This window comes from Schistocerca serialis, chromosome 3, assembly GCF_023864345.2.
Source record: "Schistocerca serialis cubense isolate TAMUIC-IGC-003099 chromosome 3, iqSchSeri2.2, whole genome shotgun sequence".
Taxonomy (NCBI): Eukaryota; Metazoa; Arthropoda; class Insecta; order Orthoptera; family Acrididae; genus Schistocerca; species Schistocerca serialis.
This window is the reverse complement of record NC_064640.1, coordinates 795,996,948-796,016,564: the sequence shown is the minus strand read 5'-3', so window position 1 is coordinate 796,016,564 and position 19,617 is coordinate 795,996,948.

The following is a 19,617-nucleotide window of genomic DNA, read 5'->3' as shown; positions in this document are numbered from 1 at the left end:
GGTTAGTTAGGTTTAAGTAGTTCTAAATTCTAGGGGACTGATGACCACAGCTGTTAAGTCCCATAGTGCTCAGAGCCATTTGAACCTCAGAAGCCAAGTCCCATAGTGCTCAGAGCCATTTGAACCATTTGAAGTAGTGGTGTAGAGGAAGTGACTAATTTTACCTTGTCTCATGCGTCAAATAGAGGCGACTCTGATTTAGCTTGATAGCCTATGTGAGCAGTGCGTAGGAATTAAGGTTTCGGAGGAAGTCTACACAGCAATGCGACGTGTGGTTAGTCTCACGCACCGCACGGCGCTAAGAGTTCGTGGACTTTGGCGTGGGCGCGAGGGGACTTTACCAGGTACTGCAGTCACTCCGAGGCAACGGATGAGGAGGAACGTTTCAATACGCGTTGCCTTACTTTTTATACATTCAGTATCCCCTAAAAGGCCTAATTGTGTCGGTGTCACATACCTGAGCAGTTTTAGGATGGGTCGCACGAGTGTTTTGTAAGCAATCTCGTTTATACATTGATTTATATTTTCCCAGTATCCTACCACTGAATCTAAGTCTGCCACTGCAATACCTGCGACTGATCCTGTACGACCACTCCATTTTATATCCCTACAGTCTGTTATACCAAGATATTTGTATGGGTTGACTGTTTCCAGTTACACGATATTGCAGTGCCTGCGTTATTCTGATTACGATGCAAAGTCCCTTTGGTCATGCATGCATGTCCAAAGGGCAGGCACTGCGGCGACCACAGCCGTTACGAATCACATCAAATGAATTCGCAATTGCGAATAAGGCCTACCATCGGCTGTAGAATGGAATGACAACGACGAAAATTTGTGCCGGGCGAGAACTCGGACCCGGATTTCCCGCTTATCTTTAGCGGTCGCCTTACCATTTGGCTATCCGTGCATGACTCACGGCCAGACCCAAACCTCCATATGTTGTCAACCATGCGTCTACGAACTGAACTCGTACATCCATTATGTACATTCCCGTACACGTCAGACGTTGTACATGAAAGTCGCTTGCCTGGTATCGGCAGATAAATACGATATTGCAGTACCTGTGTTATTCTGATTACAATGCAAAGTTCCCTGGGACATTAGCCGAGCGGTCTAGGGCGCCGCAGTCATGGACTGTGCGGCTGGTCCCGGCGGAAGTTCGAGTCCTCCCTCGGGCATACGTGTATGTGTTTGTCCTTAGGATAATTTAGGTTAGGTAGTGTGTAAGCTTAGGGACTGATGACCTTAGCAGTTAAGTCCCATAAGATTTCACACACATTTGAACATTTTTTTCCATGGGACATGCAGGCATGTACGAGTTCAGTTTGTAGATGTACGGTTGATGACACATGGAGGTTTTGGTCTGGCCTTGAGTCATCCATGGATAGACAAATGGTAAAGTGACTGCTCGTGATAAGCGGGAAATCCGGGTTCGAGTCTCGATCCGGCACAAATTTTCATTGTCGTCATTCCATTCTACAGGTGATGGTAGTCTTTATTCGCAATTGCGAATTCATTTTATGTCTTTCCAGTTATTTCTCATTGCTGCTGTAATCGAAGGATTCTATCTATCTATCTATCGCTTGCGCCTTGTCCCACGGTCACACAGGGTCGGCCACGGTTAATCGGACTTGGCATGTTAATTTTAAGGGGTGGCCGGATGCCCTTCCTGCCGCCACCCTGAACCCCCCAGGACGGAATTAGTGTACCCCAGCTGTCTGTGTCTAGTGGAATCCATGAAATAGTGTGAAAGTGTGCAGATGTCTGCAAGCTGTGTAACTGAGGCGGAATGTGGGGACCAGCCCGGTATTCACCTAGTGGGATGTGGAAAACCGCCTAAAAACCACATCCAGGCTGGCCGGCACACCGGTTCTCGCCGTCAATTCTCCGGGAGGATTCGATCCGGGGCCGACACGCCTACCCGAGTCCAGGAAGCAGCGCGTTAGCGCTCTCGGCTACCCTGGCGGGTTGCTGTAGTCGAAGGATACTACCGTTTTTCGTTTTATACATCTACATCTAAATCATACTCCGAAAGGCGGAGGCACTTCTGCTACCACTAAATGCTCCCCCCTCCCCTGTTCCATTCACCTCTAATTTCTCGAATTTTCTCGTCGTGGTCATAACGCGAGATGTATGTGGGAGGAAGTAATACGTTGACCGAATCTTCCCAGAAAGTGCTCCTTCGAAATTTCGTTAGTAAATGTCTACGCTATGCGTAACGCCTCTCTTGTAACGACAGTCAGCGGAGTTTGTTAAGCATCTCGGTAACACTCTAGCACCGACAAAACGATCCCGTGACGAAACGCGCCGCTCTTCATTGGATCTTCTCTGCCTCTCTTATCAGTCCTATCTGGTAAGGATCCAATATTGATGAACAGTATTCAAGAATCTGTCGCACAAGCGCCTTGTGAGCCATTTCTTTCGTGGATGAGTCAGATTTCCTGTGACAGTCCGTCATCTGATTTTCCTACTATTTGTTTTGTTCGGTCATTCCAATTAAGGTCGCTCTGGATAGTTGCTCCTAGATATTTTACCATAGATACTGTTTCTAGATGTTTCTCGTCAATAGCGTAGTTGTACAGTAGAGTCTTTCTTTTCCTATGTATGCGCAATATATTACATTTATTTACGTTCAGAGTCAACTGCCAGAGCCTGCACCGTTCATCAGTCCTCTGCAGGTAGTTCTGCAAATCGATACTGTCTTCTAGCGTTGCTACTTTGTCGTAGACAACCACATTATCTGCGAACAGTTTCAAAGAGCATTCGACGATTTCTGCTAGACCATTGATGCTCTTCCTTGGGGTACACCGGAAATTACCTTTACATCTGCCGATTTTGTTCCGTTGGGAGCAACGTGTTGACTGCAAGGAAGTCTTGAATACAGTCGCAGATCTGGTCCAATACTCGATAGGCTCGCATTTTTTTTTCGCTAAACGTCAGTGCGGGACGTTGTCAAATGCCTTTCTGAAGTCGAGAATCAAGGCATCAACATAAGCGCCGTTGTCTACGGTGCTATGGATCTCATGGAAGAACAGAGGGAGCTGAGCTTCAGAAGATCTCTGTTTGTGGAACCCATTTTGATTTTGTAGAGGAGATTTCGTTCTCCGAAAACGTCATAATTCTTGAGCATAGAAAATATTCCATAATTCTACAACTGATTGACGTCAACGATATAGGCCTATAATTGTGTGCATCTGTCCTGCAGCCCTTCTTGAAAACAGGGATGACTCGTGATCTGACTGCATTACTGTTTCATCCGGGAAAAGTCTGAGGTTATTATTGTCTACCATGTCATTAATATACAATCTCTACTTTCTTCCAACTACTGGTCTGTTTTCTTTTTTATTAACTCGAGTGGCCTGTGGTATATTATTGTTAACAGAGGGCTAACTCAGCCGTAAATTCTGTATAGGCTCTGGAGTTTCGTTGAATTTAGGAAATTTCAATTTTTTCTCAACGCCTCTGACTGGTATTACTCATCTTCGTATTTGTGCGAGAATTAAACTGAGACAGAACCCCTGGAATTTCCTTTGAAGAGGGGAGTTTGAAAATGGAGTTCAGCATTTCTGCTTTTGATTTTCTACCCTCAATTTCAGCTCTTGTGTCAGCCATGAGTGTCTGGATCCTAACTTTACATATGGCCAAGGGACGGAGAATGGAAAAAGTAACGTCTGTGCATTACAGCCATGTACGAAAAACACGCTCCTTGACGTGAAATGTTTGCTCCAGAATGTTCATATTACTTTATCTTACTCATTTCTTCTAATTAATGTATACGAATACAAATTAATACCAGTTCACTACTGTATAGTTGCAGATCGATTTTAATTCCTCAAGTAATGTGACTAAGAGAATAAATAACATACTAGGTTCAGTTCCCAATACGGTCTCCCAGATTAGGATTATCTTGAATGTTGTGAATCGCTTAACGCAAATACTACGATGATTCGTTCACCCATCTTGTCTTATCCGAACATTTAGTCCGTCTCTAATGACTCCGCTGTCACCGGGATTTTAAATCCTGCTCTTCCTTCGGGTTTTTTTTTTTCAGCTTGAGTTAAGGGTTTAAACTTCCAGTCCCATTTCGCTGCTCAAACGTTCGAGCATAAATTATTGCGGCGTGATACAATACGATCTTATTTTTAAGCTCTTCACCCTCGTTTTAGGAAAAAGAATCACCCACATAATGTTCTCTTGTTCTGACGAATCGAGCTCTGTAGATCAGTTTATACAGCCCACATTCCTTGTTGCTTGTTCTTATCCATTTCGGAAGTATGTATTCGGACAAGATTTTGAGGCATGTTCTGTAGCCTACATTTAAATAAAATGGTGCTACGTTGGAAGCTATCTGATGGACTTCCGACTGCAAGAACGACCAATGCCTATTACAGAGCTCTCATGCGCACCTACCATGTGCACCGACTCGTGAATAGCTGGTATTTCCGCACTACCGAAGACAAGTAATTTCCGTATTAGCATTTTCAGAAAATTTCCTGAGAGACAGCGGCTATAAAATAAATGCGCAGTAGTTAGTGCAGAAATTTATTGCGCTGAAACACGCAAGTGGGCTGAGTGCGGCTGGGCTTCGTCCATCTACGATCGAGGGTAAGCAAGACAGAAAGGCAGATGTTATCCCGTATTCATTGTCCTGGAATAGTATACTGCAACAAGCATAGACTTCCCTCGGTAGTCGCGATGGACAACAGAGAGTTCACCGTTATTACTTTAAGCATTTACTTTTATTTTGTCTTAAGACTTTAACAGTGCTCGTCTATCTGGGATCTTTACCAGATGAGACTGAGGAAATAGAGAATATCCAAAATAGAGCTGCACATTTCATTACAGGTTCATCTAGTAGGCGCAAAAACGTCACTGAGGTGCTCAGCCAACTCTAGTGGCACACGGTACAAGAGAGGTGTTGTGCATCACGGTGTGGTTTACTGTTAATATTCAGAGAGCATACACTCCTAGAAGAGTCAATCAGTATGTTGCTCCAACGTATAACTAGCGAAAAGATCGTGAAGGTAAAATTAGAGAGATTCGAGCCTCATACGGAGGATTACCAGCAATAGTTCTTCCTGCGGACCATTCTTGACTGCAACAGCAAAGCAGAGAAGTGACAGGCATGATAAAGTAACGTGTGGATTATAGCTCTGGATGTAGATGTCGTTATATTCCACGTCACGACGTTAAGAGGCTCTGGTTGCAACACTTGGGAGCTTCACGTCACACTGAATTCCCAAACTGTGAGATCACGTACAGTTCTGTAATCCTAGTCATTTGTGTTTCCTGTGTACTTCACAGCATGAAGCTCATTGCAGTTACACGTCTCTTTTCCCATACTGCGATGTTTACAAAAGCTACAAATAACAGTTTTTCACGTTTATTCAAGTTTCACTCAAAAATTGTTTGTACGCAACTTTGCTTCACGCGTGAATCGTGTTTTACATAGGCACAATTTGTACTGTAAAGACAATGGCTCCAAAATAGCTCAGTAAGTTTCCAACCTCAACAATAGACAACACGTAGGTTGAAACCAATGCTTTTTTTTTTCGTTGTTGTTATTTCATTCCACTAACGGGGGCAGGCCAGCGGCATAATGTAACTGCTCATTTAGCCATACAGTTTATTTTTTTAAATAAATAAACGGCACAAAAAGTGAAAAAACAGATGACGTTGTTAGAACATGTGAGTTTCATGTGGAAAGATCGTTTACATAGGGATAGCTAAGGTACTGATGTTGTCCTGGGTGGTGATGATGGTGCTTCAGTGTCGTGGTTGGAAGACGTTGTTCCGAGGCTTTGTGATCAGCTCCGTGTGAACATATGAATCGAGCGAGATCATGTAGGGTAAAGTGGAGGTTGGGCGTGAGTTGGGATCTCATGTGCTGGTTTGCAGAAGGGAAATTATCAGGTTAATTCCGATGCTTTGGGTAAAGGGACAAGAGCTAGTTGTGTTCGTGTGGGGGTTTTTGTTGCAATAGGATTGGATATGCTGTGCATGTCAGGGTGGGAATGGAACAAACAATGATACCTGTCTGCCTCCGTAGCCGAGCAGTCAGAGTATCTAGCTCCATGCGGAGGAATCAGATTTTGGTCTTGATGCTTCCTGCCAGGGGCATTCCCTTGGTGGAAGGACTTGGAACGGGATGTACTCAGGTAGTGAATGAGAAGGTATGTGATTGAGAGATGGGAATGGTTCTATGAGTAAATGATGGTCACATGTAGGTGAAATACGCTACCTGATCAGAAGTAGCTCGGTACCCCTATGTAATGCGGAACTGGACATGGTTGTCACGAGAATCTGGCATGCCAGTAAAAACGGAGGCGGGGAGAATTGTGTTGCCGGTAGAGAAGCTGTGACAGCAGAATGAGTCGGTCAGGGGAGTTCAGTGCCTTCGAACGTGGACTAGTTATTCAAAGTCACCTAGTAACAAATCAAGGACAGTTCACGTCTTTAAAGCTCCGAAATTCGACTGTTGGCGATGTGATTGAGAACTGAAAACATGAACGAACATACAGCTAAGCCAAGAGCAGGCAGACCTCGTGTACTGATGGACAGGACCGTCAAGCACTGCGAAGGGTGGTTGTAAAAAAATAACATGAAATTAACGGAAGTAATCAACCATGAGCCCCAGTGCTATCAGCTGTCCGGCTAGCACAATGACTGTTTGTAGGGATTTAAAGATAATGAGGTACAATGATCGAACAACTCCTCATAAGCTACACATTCCTGCAGTCAGTGCTAAGCGTCGCTTCAGGGGATGCAAACAGCGACGCCAATGGACAGTGGATGACTGGAAACCAGTGATTTTCAGTGATGAATCATGCTAGAGCTTGTGGCAATCCGATGGAGAGGTTTGAGTTTTGGCGAAAGCCTGCAGAATGTTACATGCTGTAACGTGTAGTACCAACGGTGAAGGATGGAGCAGGTGGTGTTAATGTGTGGGGGTGCTTTTCGTGCCGTGGATATGGCTTAAGAAAACGTAAATGCGGAAGGATATGAACACATTTTGCAATATTGTGTACTCTATACTCTAGAGAAACAGTTCAATGATGGCGATTGTTTTCATCAGCATGACAGTGCACCCTGTCATGAAGCGCATCTGTGGGACAATGGTTAGTGAACAATAATATTCCTGAAATGAACTGGCTGCCCAAAATCCAAACCTGAACCCAATATAACTCCCTTGGTATGAGCTGGAACTTCGACTTCGCTTCAAACTCTGGTTTCGGTTCTTGAGGAAGAAAGGGCTGCCATTCCTGCACAGACATTCAGACACCTAACTGAAAGTGTTCCCCACAGAGCTCAAGCCGTCATGAATGCTACAGGTTGTTAAAACCCCCATTAATTTCTACTAATAGGTGCTGCACACTTTTGAACAGACAGTGTACGTAACAGGCTGCCAATGTGATTTGTCGGTGTAAATGGTGTCGTCCAGAGCGATGCATATTTTGGAAGACAAATCTGACGAAACGGATTACAACTTCTGAGGTGGAGCTGGGATAAAAGGAGTTCTTAGTACCGAATGGTGTGCCCAGGGTGCGTCTGGAGACAGTCATTTCAATTTTCGTGAAAAAGGGGGGGGGGGGAGTTTGCCTTGAACTTGTAGGAATAGGCCAAACACTTGTAGGAATAGGCCAGGTGAGATAAACAGGGGACTTTCGTTCCTCTTGAGTCAGTAAGTAACCTTCCCCGAAATGTCAGATTTGCTACCAGAGAAGAACTGTGTGCCAGGACAGTACTCCAAGTCAAACCCGAATCCTTCTTGAGAGTTCCATTCAATTCGTGACACAGCAGACTTATTCAATCAGTCAGAGTGAAAGACTCGTTTCTTTTATTAATTGTGCTGTCCTCTGGCGTCAAGGATACGTATCCATCCCGGCGGTTCTTCGTGTACTCGTATTAAAACTTCCATCGACATGACGACGAACCATGACTGTTAGGCTAGGTATCTAAGGCAAGGGTTTCGAGAGCAGCTCTTTGAAAAACCCATAATTTATGCCTTCTTCCGCATACCTTGTGACGTGCTTCACCATACCATATAAATTATTTCTCACTGCGTCCATATTGGAAAACTAGGAGCACACTACAGCGCTCAAGCAGCTTTGTCGAAGAAAACTGGAAGATTACCTAGCTTTAAAACTGTTCACCTTAGTTAATAGCTTTCGATGTCTATATAGCAGACACCCATTACGAAAGAAATGGGAATGGCTGCTTTCTCAACATATCGGAATAACTTGGATGATGAACTGCAGAATGGTGTGATATTCTGCGTTACAAGACTGTGCAACGTACACTAGAAATTGTTGTTGTTGCGTATCCAACATCATTTTGATAATTGGCCATAATGATTGAGAATAGAAAAGATCTGGACGTACCGGTGTCCCAAATGAATGAGCCGTCAAATTACGATTGATGAGTGGTGGAAAACTAATATTTTTGTATTTTTGTTTAGGTCCCGTGAGGTGTTCTCTCAGTAGCTGAGTGGTCAGTGAGTCTGATTAATATGCGGAGGACGCAGGTTCGATTCCCGTCACTGCCAGGGACTTTCCTTTCCTTGCCTCGTGAGGCAGCTGAGGAGGTGCCCGAATGAGAAATAGCGGTTGCAACGCCAGAAAGCTGCAGCGGCTGGCAGAGCATTCCATGCTCTCCCCCTCCCCCCCCCCCCCCTCTCCCTGCCACCAAATACCAAAAACCAGAAAAGGCCGTTTGATAGTGGATAAGATGGCTGGTGGTCAGTACCGTGTGGTCCAGTAAGCTTTGTCGCGTAGTTAGTTGTTTAGTTTATGCCATGAGGCAGTGGCACACACAGAATGAATCGGCGAAGACGTAATACCCCTTTAATTTCCTGAGCGATTCAGGATATCGAACCGAGGTATGATCATACGAAAAGAGGAGCGCAATTTTAATATACAGTTCATGCAAGCATTTTTTTTAAAAAAATGAAAGTATTTTTTAACGGTGACAGCAAGCTCTTTAAATGACGAGTACAATTCCATATTTTTCAAGTGCAACGAAATATTTCATTACATCATTCTAAAACCCTTAAAAGATGAATTCGATTGCTAATGTTGGCGCTGAAATTTTTCTCGAAAGTATCTGAGAAATGTGCAAAAATTTAGACTCTAGGTACGATAGAGACAAGCAGTGTTGCTTGTCTGTTAGCACTGACAACTCTACGCAAACGCCGCTGTTCTCGGTCGTTAATTGAAGGCCGTCGGCCACTGCTTTGTCCGTAGTGACAGTTAATGCCTGAAATTTGATAATCTCGGCACACTCTTCACACTGCGAATCTCGGAAAATTTAATTCCCTAACAATTTCCGAAGTAGAATGTCTCATGCGTCTAGCTCCAACTACTACCCTGCGTTCAAATCCTATTAATTCACGTCGAGCGGCCATAATGACATCGGAAACCTTTTCACACAGATTGCCTGACAGCTCCGCCAATGTATTGTCCTTTTATATCTTGTGTACGCGATACTATAACCATTTGAATATGTGCATATCTCTATCCAGTGACATATCGTCTCAGCGTATACACAGGAGATACTAATAAATATGCAGACGGACATGCCCTGTGTATTATTTTAAACGACCATGTACAGGTTTTCTGTTAAAACCGATTTCCGAAAAGAATATGGTGTGCTGTGCTGAATGGTGGAAGTGTGCTATTTCTTTTTCTTTCTCACAGTCAGTTTCAACTACAGTAGCAAAATTGCAGGGCCTTTAAGCCATTAGAGAAATTGTTTGTCCAATATGAATCTTCCTGATTTTATATTATTGCAAACAAAACTTGTATTCATAACAGTGTGCTTTTCGTTTACTTTCTAGCTGTCGGTCTTACAGAAAACAGATTTTGGCTTATCGGCTTATGATTATAATACTACTATGGAATTTCAATCGTCCGAAACTTTGTCATCCTACCACTTCACAGATTAAAATTATGTGATGTTCTGTCATCGGAGCTACTATCCTCACAGATTCATCAGCTGGAGAGTCCCTGCCATATCCCATTTACCAATGATCCCAACGTATTCATTTTAAGCGGCTTCAATTCGCATTCAAGTTTTACACCTCAACGACACTAAAAAAAGGCTCAAGGTCAGAGAGACAAGAGGAAATGGAGCGAGAGGGGAGAGGGGAAGAACTGGACGTACAGAAGGAGAAGGAGGAGATGGGTGGAGAGAGAGAGAGAAAGAAGGGAGAGGGAGACCGAAAGAAGGAGAGATGGAGAGCGAGAGAAGGGGAGAGCGAGATGGACAGAGAGAGATGAAGGATGTGATGCACAGGGAGAGGGGTTGGAGGAGAAGGAGATGGGAGACAAAGAGGGGATGAGGAGATGGACAGAGAGAGGGTGGGTGGCGGGAAGGATTTTAGGATGTATATTCAGTCCCCCCATACATTTAGAAATTGCAAAGCGTTGCTGCGTTCGTTAGTGCGTAAAACGAGAATAGGCGACCCATAAGGCAGCAGGCTGGCATGAAAGCCCCGTTTGGCTTTGTTTACGCCATTATACCGCCCATATGGCCTATCAGTTTTAGTTCATTCCTCAGATAACTTTGTGCAAAAAGTATCAACGACATTAAAAAGTGTCATATTACTGTATTCCACTTGATGCCTTGAGACGCCGTTTTTTAAAAATTGTACTTGCTTCAGAATTTCGATTGCTACTAGAGTTAATAGTTACAACTGTAAAAAAAAATTACGTGCCACTCGGCTTTCTACCTTTTTCCGAAAATCTCGTTTAATATCTTGAAACTCCTAGAAAATAAAAGCGTTCTTCGTCAATGTGACTTGACCTGTGTAAGATGAAGAGCTGCCAGTTAATTCTTAACGAAGTGCGAGTGGACGCCACCAGGCCGACTTATTGTTTTCATTGTAAGTATGTACAATGCTAACCCAACATCATTAAAAAGTAGTTTTCAAGTGGGACACGGACATATTTTCGTGATTCAGCGCTCCACTAAAAGATGTGCTATCTACGATAAAACACAGATAGGACATTATCATAAAAGAGAATGAGGCGAGTGATGCCTTCAGTGTGGCTGAGAAACGGATTGATAACATGTCCCAACACTCTCAGGTTACTAAATAAGTATGGGCTCCCTCGGCGCATATTTAAATATTGTGATGAGTAATGAAAGACGTTAAACGGACAGGTGAGTAGTATAATCAAGTAGAAAAATACTTTCCTCTCTGAGTATTATCATACACCGAAAATATTGTGTCAGTACCTTATGGGACATTTGATATCTGTGTGTGTGTGTGTGGGGAGGGGGGAGGGAAGGAGGGAGATAAGGTGGAAGGGCAAATCAAGAGTCGTTATCGCTTTATTACCTCCTTTATAAACTCTTTTAGAAAAGAAGTCAAAAGCCATCATCCAGAAGGGGTTGGTTTGAACGCCGGAATTCTTTACTAGCCATACTTCTATTGAAGGCCTTTGCTTTCTTACTTCCTCCGAAACTCAGTGCCATTCGGTAGTTTCCACATTGACAAATATTATCAGAACTGCAAAAAGTGAAAATTGGGTGATAAAATCCCTAGAATTAACGTGCATTCGAATGTGAGGTCCTTGCATCAGCACTGAGCCGCTGTTCTTTTTTATATGGAATGGTTACGTTAATGGTGTTAATAATTCCTTCAAATTTGATGTAGACGAAAGTGATTTGCCCAAATTTTTGCTAACTGAACTGTATACAGGTTGGTCCATTGATCTTCACCGGGCCAAATATCTCACGAAATAAAAGTCAAACGAAAGAACTACAAAGAACGAAACTTGTCTAGCTTGAAGGGGGAAACCAGATGGCACTATGGTGGGCCCGCTAGATGGCGCTGCCATAGGTCAAACTAATATCAATTGCGTTTTTTTTTAATAGGAACCCCCATTTTTATTACATATTCGTGTAGTACGTAAAGAAATATGAATGTTCTAGTTGGACCACTTTTTTCGCTTTGTGATAGATGGCGCTATATTAGTCACAAACATATGGTTCACAATTTTAGACGAACAGTTGGTAACAGGTAGATTTTTTAAATTAAAATACAGAACGTAGGTACGTTTGAACATTTTATTTCGGTTGTTCCAATGTGATACATGTACCTTTGTGAACTTATCATATCTGAGAACGCATGCTGTTACAGCGTGATTACCTGTAAATACCACATTAATTCAATATATGCTCAAAATGATGTCCGTCAACCTCAATGCATTTGGCAATACGTGTAACGACATTCCTCTCGACAGCGAGTAGTTCGCCTTCCGTAATGTTCGCACATGCATTGACAACGCGCTGACGCATGTTGTCAGGCGTTTTCGGTGGATCACGATAGCAAATATCCTTCAACTTTCCCCACAGAAAGAAATCAGGGGACGTCAGATCCGGTGAACGTGCGGGCCATGGTATGGTGCTTCGACGACCAATTCACCTGTGATGAAATATGCTATTCAATACCGCTTCAACTGCACGCGAGCTATGTGCCGTACATCCATCATGTTGGAAGTACATCGCCATTCTGTCATGCAGTGAAACATCTTGTAGTAATATCGATAGAACATTACGTAGGAAATCAGCATGCATTGCACCATTTAGATTGCCATCCATAACATGGGGACCAATTGGCCAATTATCCTTCCTCCCATAATGCCGCACCATACATTAACCCGCGAAGGTCGCTGATGTTCCACTTGCCGCAGCCATCGTGGATTTTCCGTTGTCCAATAGTGCATACTATGCCAGTTTACGTTACCGCTGTTGGTGAATGACGCTTCGTCGCTAAATAAAACGCGTGCAGAAACTCTGTCATCGTCCCGTAATTACTCTTGTGCCCAGTGGCCGAACTGTACACGACGTTCAAAGTCGTCGTCATGCAATTTCTGGTGCATAGAAATATGGTACGGGTGCAATCGACGTTGATGTAGCATTCTCAACACCGACGTTTTTGAGATTCCCGATTCTCGCGCAATTTGCCTGCTACTGATGTGCGGATTAGCCGCGACAGCAGCTAAAATACCTACTTGGGCATCATCAGTTGTTGCAGGTCGTGGTTGACGTTTCACATGTGGTTGAACACTTCCTGTTTCCTTAAATAACGTAACTATCCGGCGAACGGTCCGGACACTTGGATGATGTCGTCCAGGATACCGAGCAGCATACATATCGCACGCCCGTTGGGCATTTTGATCACAATAGCCATACATAAACACGATACCGACCTTTTCCGCAATTGGTAAACGGTCCTTTTTAACACGGGTAATGTATCACGAAGCAAATACCGTCCTTACTGGTAGAATGTTACTTGATATCACGTACTTATACGTTTGTGGCTATTACAGCGCCATATATCACAAAGCGAAAAAAGTAGTCCAACTAAAACATTCATATTTCTTTAAGTACTACACGAATATGTAATAAAAAAGGATGTTCCTATTTTAAAAAAACGCAGTTGATATACGTTTGACCTATGGCAGCGCCATCTAGCGGGCCAACCATAGCGCCCCTTCAAGCTAGACGAGTTTCGTTCTTTGTAGTTTTTTCGTTTGTTGCTCATTTCGTGAGATATTTGTCCCGGTCACTATCAATGGACCACCCTGCATACAATAAACTTGGAAATCTCAAAACAGCCAACGTGTTCTTTTTTTTTTTTAATTTTTTTATTTAATGCGATTTCTTCAACTGTCTTCTTCCATTAGGTGATTGTGTTACTGACTGCAATGCAAACTTCTCATCAACGTTTTCATTTCTTAATCTGTCTCGAGAATCACACGCATGTAATTGGACACTGACGGTCCTTGTCTGGTTCCTAGATGAGGGTAGAGACATAATGATCACCAATGGTCCAATTGGCATGTGCTCCAAATAGTAAATTCCCCTTCGTCTGACGGATGTTCTGTACGTAATGCATACTTCCTGTTTCTTTGTAGATGACAGAGAAAGCTTCGGCCTCGAACTTTGTGCGGTTGGCTGAAATATGATCGATGACGTGTGATTTCATGTCGAATTTATGAGGAAACAAACCGATATCGAGTTCGGTTGTGGAGCAAGTTCGATGATGCACGCAGGCTGTCTTTTCAGTGTTTCGAACGAGCCTACTGGAAGATCAGATAAATAATAGCGACGTAGATGGAATTTCGCAGTCGATTCGAGCCAGTGAAGACTCCTGCCGGCGCTGGGGTGCGGGGCTTGTCCCCGGAGAGCGGCGCAAATTTGACAAATTCTTTCTACATGGCGCTCGCGCGCAATCTAATCACCAGCTGCGGAACGAGTTAAGAGCTACGGCCGGGGGGAGGGGTCTGTATCTACCACCCTCAATTAGGCCCCGTATTCTACGCCGCCTATCCCCCAATCGAATTTGTCGTCACTTTCAGAGTAAATCCTGTCCCGCGCTGCGCAATACGAAGAAACAAGGCAATTGGGAGATGCGGAGCCGAGGGCCGGGCTTGTAATGGTGTGCATTATGCAAGCGGAGGCGCGGGCAGTCCCTGCCCGCCGCAACTGACACCCAGCGCCGCCTAACGCCATTACCCAACACAAAACGGCTCGCGCGCCATCTTCTCTCTGCCACGTTGCTTCGTTTGATTCGCCTTTGTGCTCAACCGGCTTGCTCATGAATTTCTTATCGTAACAAAGATCTGCGAGGAACAAGCTTATCATCAGTCGTCTATCATTTCAATATCTGAAGTGTTAGACTTGTACCGCGGGACTGCTACGGTCGCAGGTTCGAATCCTGCCTCGGCCATGGGTGTTGTGTGATGTCCTTAGGTTAGTTAGGTTTAAGTAGTTCTAAGTTCTAGGGGACTTATGACCTAAGATGTTGACTCCCATAATGCTCAGAGCCATTTGAACCATTTTTTTGTTAGACTTGTAATTGCGCTTTAATATTTACAGGTTGGAAGCAAGTGAAAATAAAGGCTGCGAAAGAAAAATTTGACCAAAAGCGTAGGGCAGAAGATAACAGCAGACGAAGGAACTTGAGTATGGGAGCAAGGGGCCGCAGGTGTATGTTTTCGGCGATACATGAACGTAATTGCAAACTGATACATGGACGTCTTTGCTCAAAATGAAAATTAATTCACAGAAAAAGTATAAATAAACGAAATGTCTGGACTAGCTAATCGTCACAGCGAAAACTTAAAACATCACATACACGTGTAACGTACCTAGCTGAAGTACCACACAACATTTCTTTACAGAATGAGATTTTGACTCTGCAGCCGAGTGTGCGCTGATATGAAACTTCCTGGCAGATTAAAACTGTGTGCCGGACCGAGACTCGAACTCGGGACCTTTGCCTCTCGCAGGCAAGTGCTCTACCAACTTTTTTTTTTAAATCACATTTTGTTCTATATTGTTCGCTGACTTTGTTCGTTAACTTTGTCCGTGGCGGACGTCCTAAGACACTTGTTCTGGTTGTTCGTTGATCTGTTCACTCAGTTTTTTATCGCAGAGGGTAGCTAAACCCTCGGACCGAACACGCTGAGCTACCGTGCCGGCCAATGAGCTACCCAAGCACGTCTCAGGCCCCCTCCTCACAGCCTTACTTCTGCCAGTACCCCGTCTCCTACCTTCCAAACTTTACAGAAGCTCTCCTGCGAACCTTGCAGAACTAGCACTCCTGAAAGAAAGGATATTGCGGAGACATGTCCTAGCCACAGCCTGGGGGATGTTTCCAGAATTAGATTTTCACTCTGCAGTGGAGTGTGCGCTGACATGAAACTTCTGGCAGATTAAAACAGTGTGCCGGACCGAGGCTCGGTTCCGAGTTCGAGTCTCGGTCCGGCACACAGTTTTAATCTGCCAGGAAGTTTCAACATTTCTTTAGAAATGAAATAATGACATGTCCTATGAAGGTTGTAACGGTAACACCGACCATCGTAAACGACAATAGATGATAACGTTATACCTCTGCGAGGTATTTTAAGAAGTTGGGGCCGTGAGATAACATAATAGAAGCAGAACAATCAAACTGGGATTCGTTTCCGAAACACTCCAATAGAGTATGAACAACAGTAAACAGGTGGCTCAGGAACAGACGTTCTCCCAGCACAAAAGCAAGTTGTAACATTAAATATTAAATTTGGTCGCCAGCCTAATTATGCATTGTTGTGTCGAGCAATGTAATAAAGCAGAAGGCAGTGCAAAGACTAACCTAACCTTCCTTGACACATCCACTAAACTCTTTCCTTGTATCTGTTCACACTACAACACAGTAACCTAACCTTGCAGATAAACGTGCAACTAACTAGTAAGGCAGAAAGACAAATGGCCATTGAGATAGTAAACAGTAACATACGCCTCTCAACGATACGTACCTTAAATCTACATCTACATCTACGTGATTACTCTGCTATTGCCGGCCGGTGTGCCCGAGCGGTTCTAGGCGCTTCAGTCTGGAACCGCGTGACCGCTACGGTCGAAGGTTCGAATCCTGCCTCGGGCATGGATGTGTGTGATGTCCTTACGTTAATTAGGTTTAAGTAGTTCTAAGTTCTAGGGGACTGATGACCTCAGATGTTGAGTCCCATAGTGCTCAGAGCCATTTGAACCATTTTTGAACTCTGCTATTCACAATGAAGTGCCGGGCAGAGAGTTCAGTGAACCACCTTCAAGATGTCTTTCTACCGTTCCGCTCTCGAACGGCGCGCGGGAAAAACGAGCACTTTATTTTTTCTGTGCGGGCCCTGATTTCTCTTATTTTATCGTGATCATTTCTCCCTATGTAGGTGCGTGCCAACAGAATGTTTTCGCAATCGGAGGAGAAAACTGGTGATTGAAATTTCATGATAAGATCCCGTCGCAACGAAAAACGGCTTTGTTTTAATGATTGACACTCCAATTCACGTATCATGTCTGTGGCACTGTCTGCCTTACTTCGCGATAACACAAAACGAGCTGCCCTTCTTTGCACTTTTTCTATGTCATCCGTCAGTCCCATCTGATGCGGATCCCACACCGCACAGCAATACTCCAGAATAGGGCGGACAAGTGTGGTGTAAGCAGTCTCTTAAGTAGACCTGTTGCACCTTTAAGTGTTCTGCCAATGAATCGCAGTCTTTGGTTGGCTCTACCCACAACATTCTCTATGTGATGTTCCAATTAAGGGTATTTGTAATCGTAATCCCAAAGTATTTAGTTGAATTTACAGCCTTCAGATTTGCGTGACTTTTCGCGTAATCGAAATTTGGCGGATTTCTTTTAGTACTCATGTGAATAACTTCACACTTTTCTTTATTCAGGGTCTATTGCCACTTTTCGCACCATACAGATATCTTATCTAAATCATTTTGCAAGTCGTTTTGGTCATCTGATGACTTTACAAGACGGTAAATTACGGCATCATCAGCAAACAATCTAAAACGGCTACTGAGATTGTCTCCTATGTCGTTAATATAGATCAGGAACAATAGAGGGCCTATAACACTTCCTTGGGGAACACCGGATTTTTTTTTTGTTTTACTCGATGATGTTCCGTCTATTACTACGAACTGTGACGTTCTGATAGGAAATCCCGAATCCAGTCGCACAACTGAGGTGATATTCCATAGGCACGCAGTTTTGTTAGAAGACGCTTGTGACGAACGGTGTAGAAAGCCTTCTGGAAATGATGATGCAGCAGTTTAATAGAAGCAATCACTAACACATATGAAACTAGTGGCAATACTGAACTTTGAAGCAATTAAACAGAGTGCGAATCTAACTGGCTCTGAAGGAGCCTTTGCTTTGCTTTATTATTAATAACGTAAAGCACAGCAAACTATAAATATTTAAATAACAAATGTGGTTTGATAAGCTGTCTTTTAACCTACTCAAAATATAATTGGCTGTGCAAATGCCAACACAACATTAAATTCAAGTTCAAACACTATCTCATGAATTGAACACTGATGAAACTTCGTAATTGTGACCAAAGTACACAAATGCAACAATAATAACTTTACTATTATCAGGCAGCTTTTCAATTACGGCAAATTATTTAAGCGAATTATTGCAGATTGGTCTAAAAATGCACTGGAAGTGGAGTATTTCTCAAACTATAAAACTGAACTTTAAACACAATAACTCCACATATTAGAAAGCAATTATAACTATTTTTACAGCTGCCAAATAAGTCCTTCCATAATAATTTAGGACACTCGTAATTAAATTCACAAGGATAGAACTCCAGGTTTGTGATTTGGGATAATCGCGAGTGTAAGACAGAGTTTTTAGTAACACCACGATTATTATTAAAATCAACAAAATTTCACAAATACCTGGTCCATTTACAGAGGGCCAAATGCAAACAATTTAGTGGAAGGCTGATGGTACTGGTGCTGTAATTTGCAGTGGTTGTTAACCTGACGGCGATGCAGCCATGACAATACTGTTGCCCTCACCCTATTACTGGTCTTCTTGGCGTCGGAATTATATTTTATAGGGCCACAAACCATGCCATGATAATATTATCACCAAATACAGCATCCGAGGCCCATAAATACGAGTACTGCCCTTGAGCTCTTCTGCCCTCAAAACTCCAAGAATATGAGCCACAATGATCCGCTACTGCTAACGAGATGTTACCCACAGCACTGCTCAGTCTGGAGTCCATACCGTCACAAAGAATTAGTTGCCACTTGCGCGCCAACCACATCTTTTCCACTCCGCCAAGCTCCTTCCGTAGCTGCGGGGCTTCCCTATATTTTTTACATTCAACCCTACCTTCCCTAACTATAGACCAAGCCATTTACAGTACATTATATAACAATGATTCCAGTAGTTATTTAAATCCACAAGCATGATTTAAAAAACATCGTTAAAAAGTTCACATAACTGAAATATGTATACATAGTCAAAGAATTTCCATGATAGATACAACACTCTACATAAGCAACACTACAAACTGATATAGAAATATCGATACAGATACAAAATAGGTCGAAAATAGGTGTTAAAAGGTCAAAATAATTGAAAAATGAGTATGCTCTTGCAGACATTCTTGCTGCCACTTAATAATGTATGTCGTAGAAAATGTTCGAACCAACAACCGTTTTCACGGTGGCATAGACCATAGCGTCGATGCAGAGATTGGCGCGTTCTCTGAAATTCACCAGTAGTAGTCTAAATGGCTTCCGCTGCTGCCACAATGCGAGGCACTGTGTCCTGCTCATCCTCATATGGTGTTGAATACACACTGTCTTTCATGGTATCCCAGAGGAAAAATATCCAGCGCTGTCAAGTCTGGCGTTTAATCATGTTAGTTCACCGCGTTCGATCCATCTGTCAGCAAACGTTCTGTCAAGCTGATCTCGGGCAGCATATGCAAAACATGGGGCTACGCTGCAGTGTTGGAACCGAAGGTTGTGCCTAACTCCAAGTGGTACATCCTCCAGGAGTGCAGGCAATACTTGTTGCAAAAACAAAAGGTACGTATGAGCAACCAACGTTTGAGGTAACATGTGGGAGCCAATGAGCGAATCGTTCACAATTCCCGCCCAGATGATCGCTCTTGATAACGAGGGACGCACGCTGCATGAGAATTCTGTAGTGCCAAACATGAGTATTGGGTGAATTGAAAATGCCTTTACGATTAAAGCAAGCCTTGACCATTAACAACACATGTTCAGGAAAATGCAG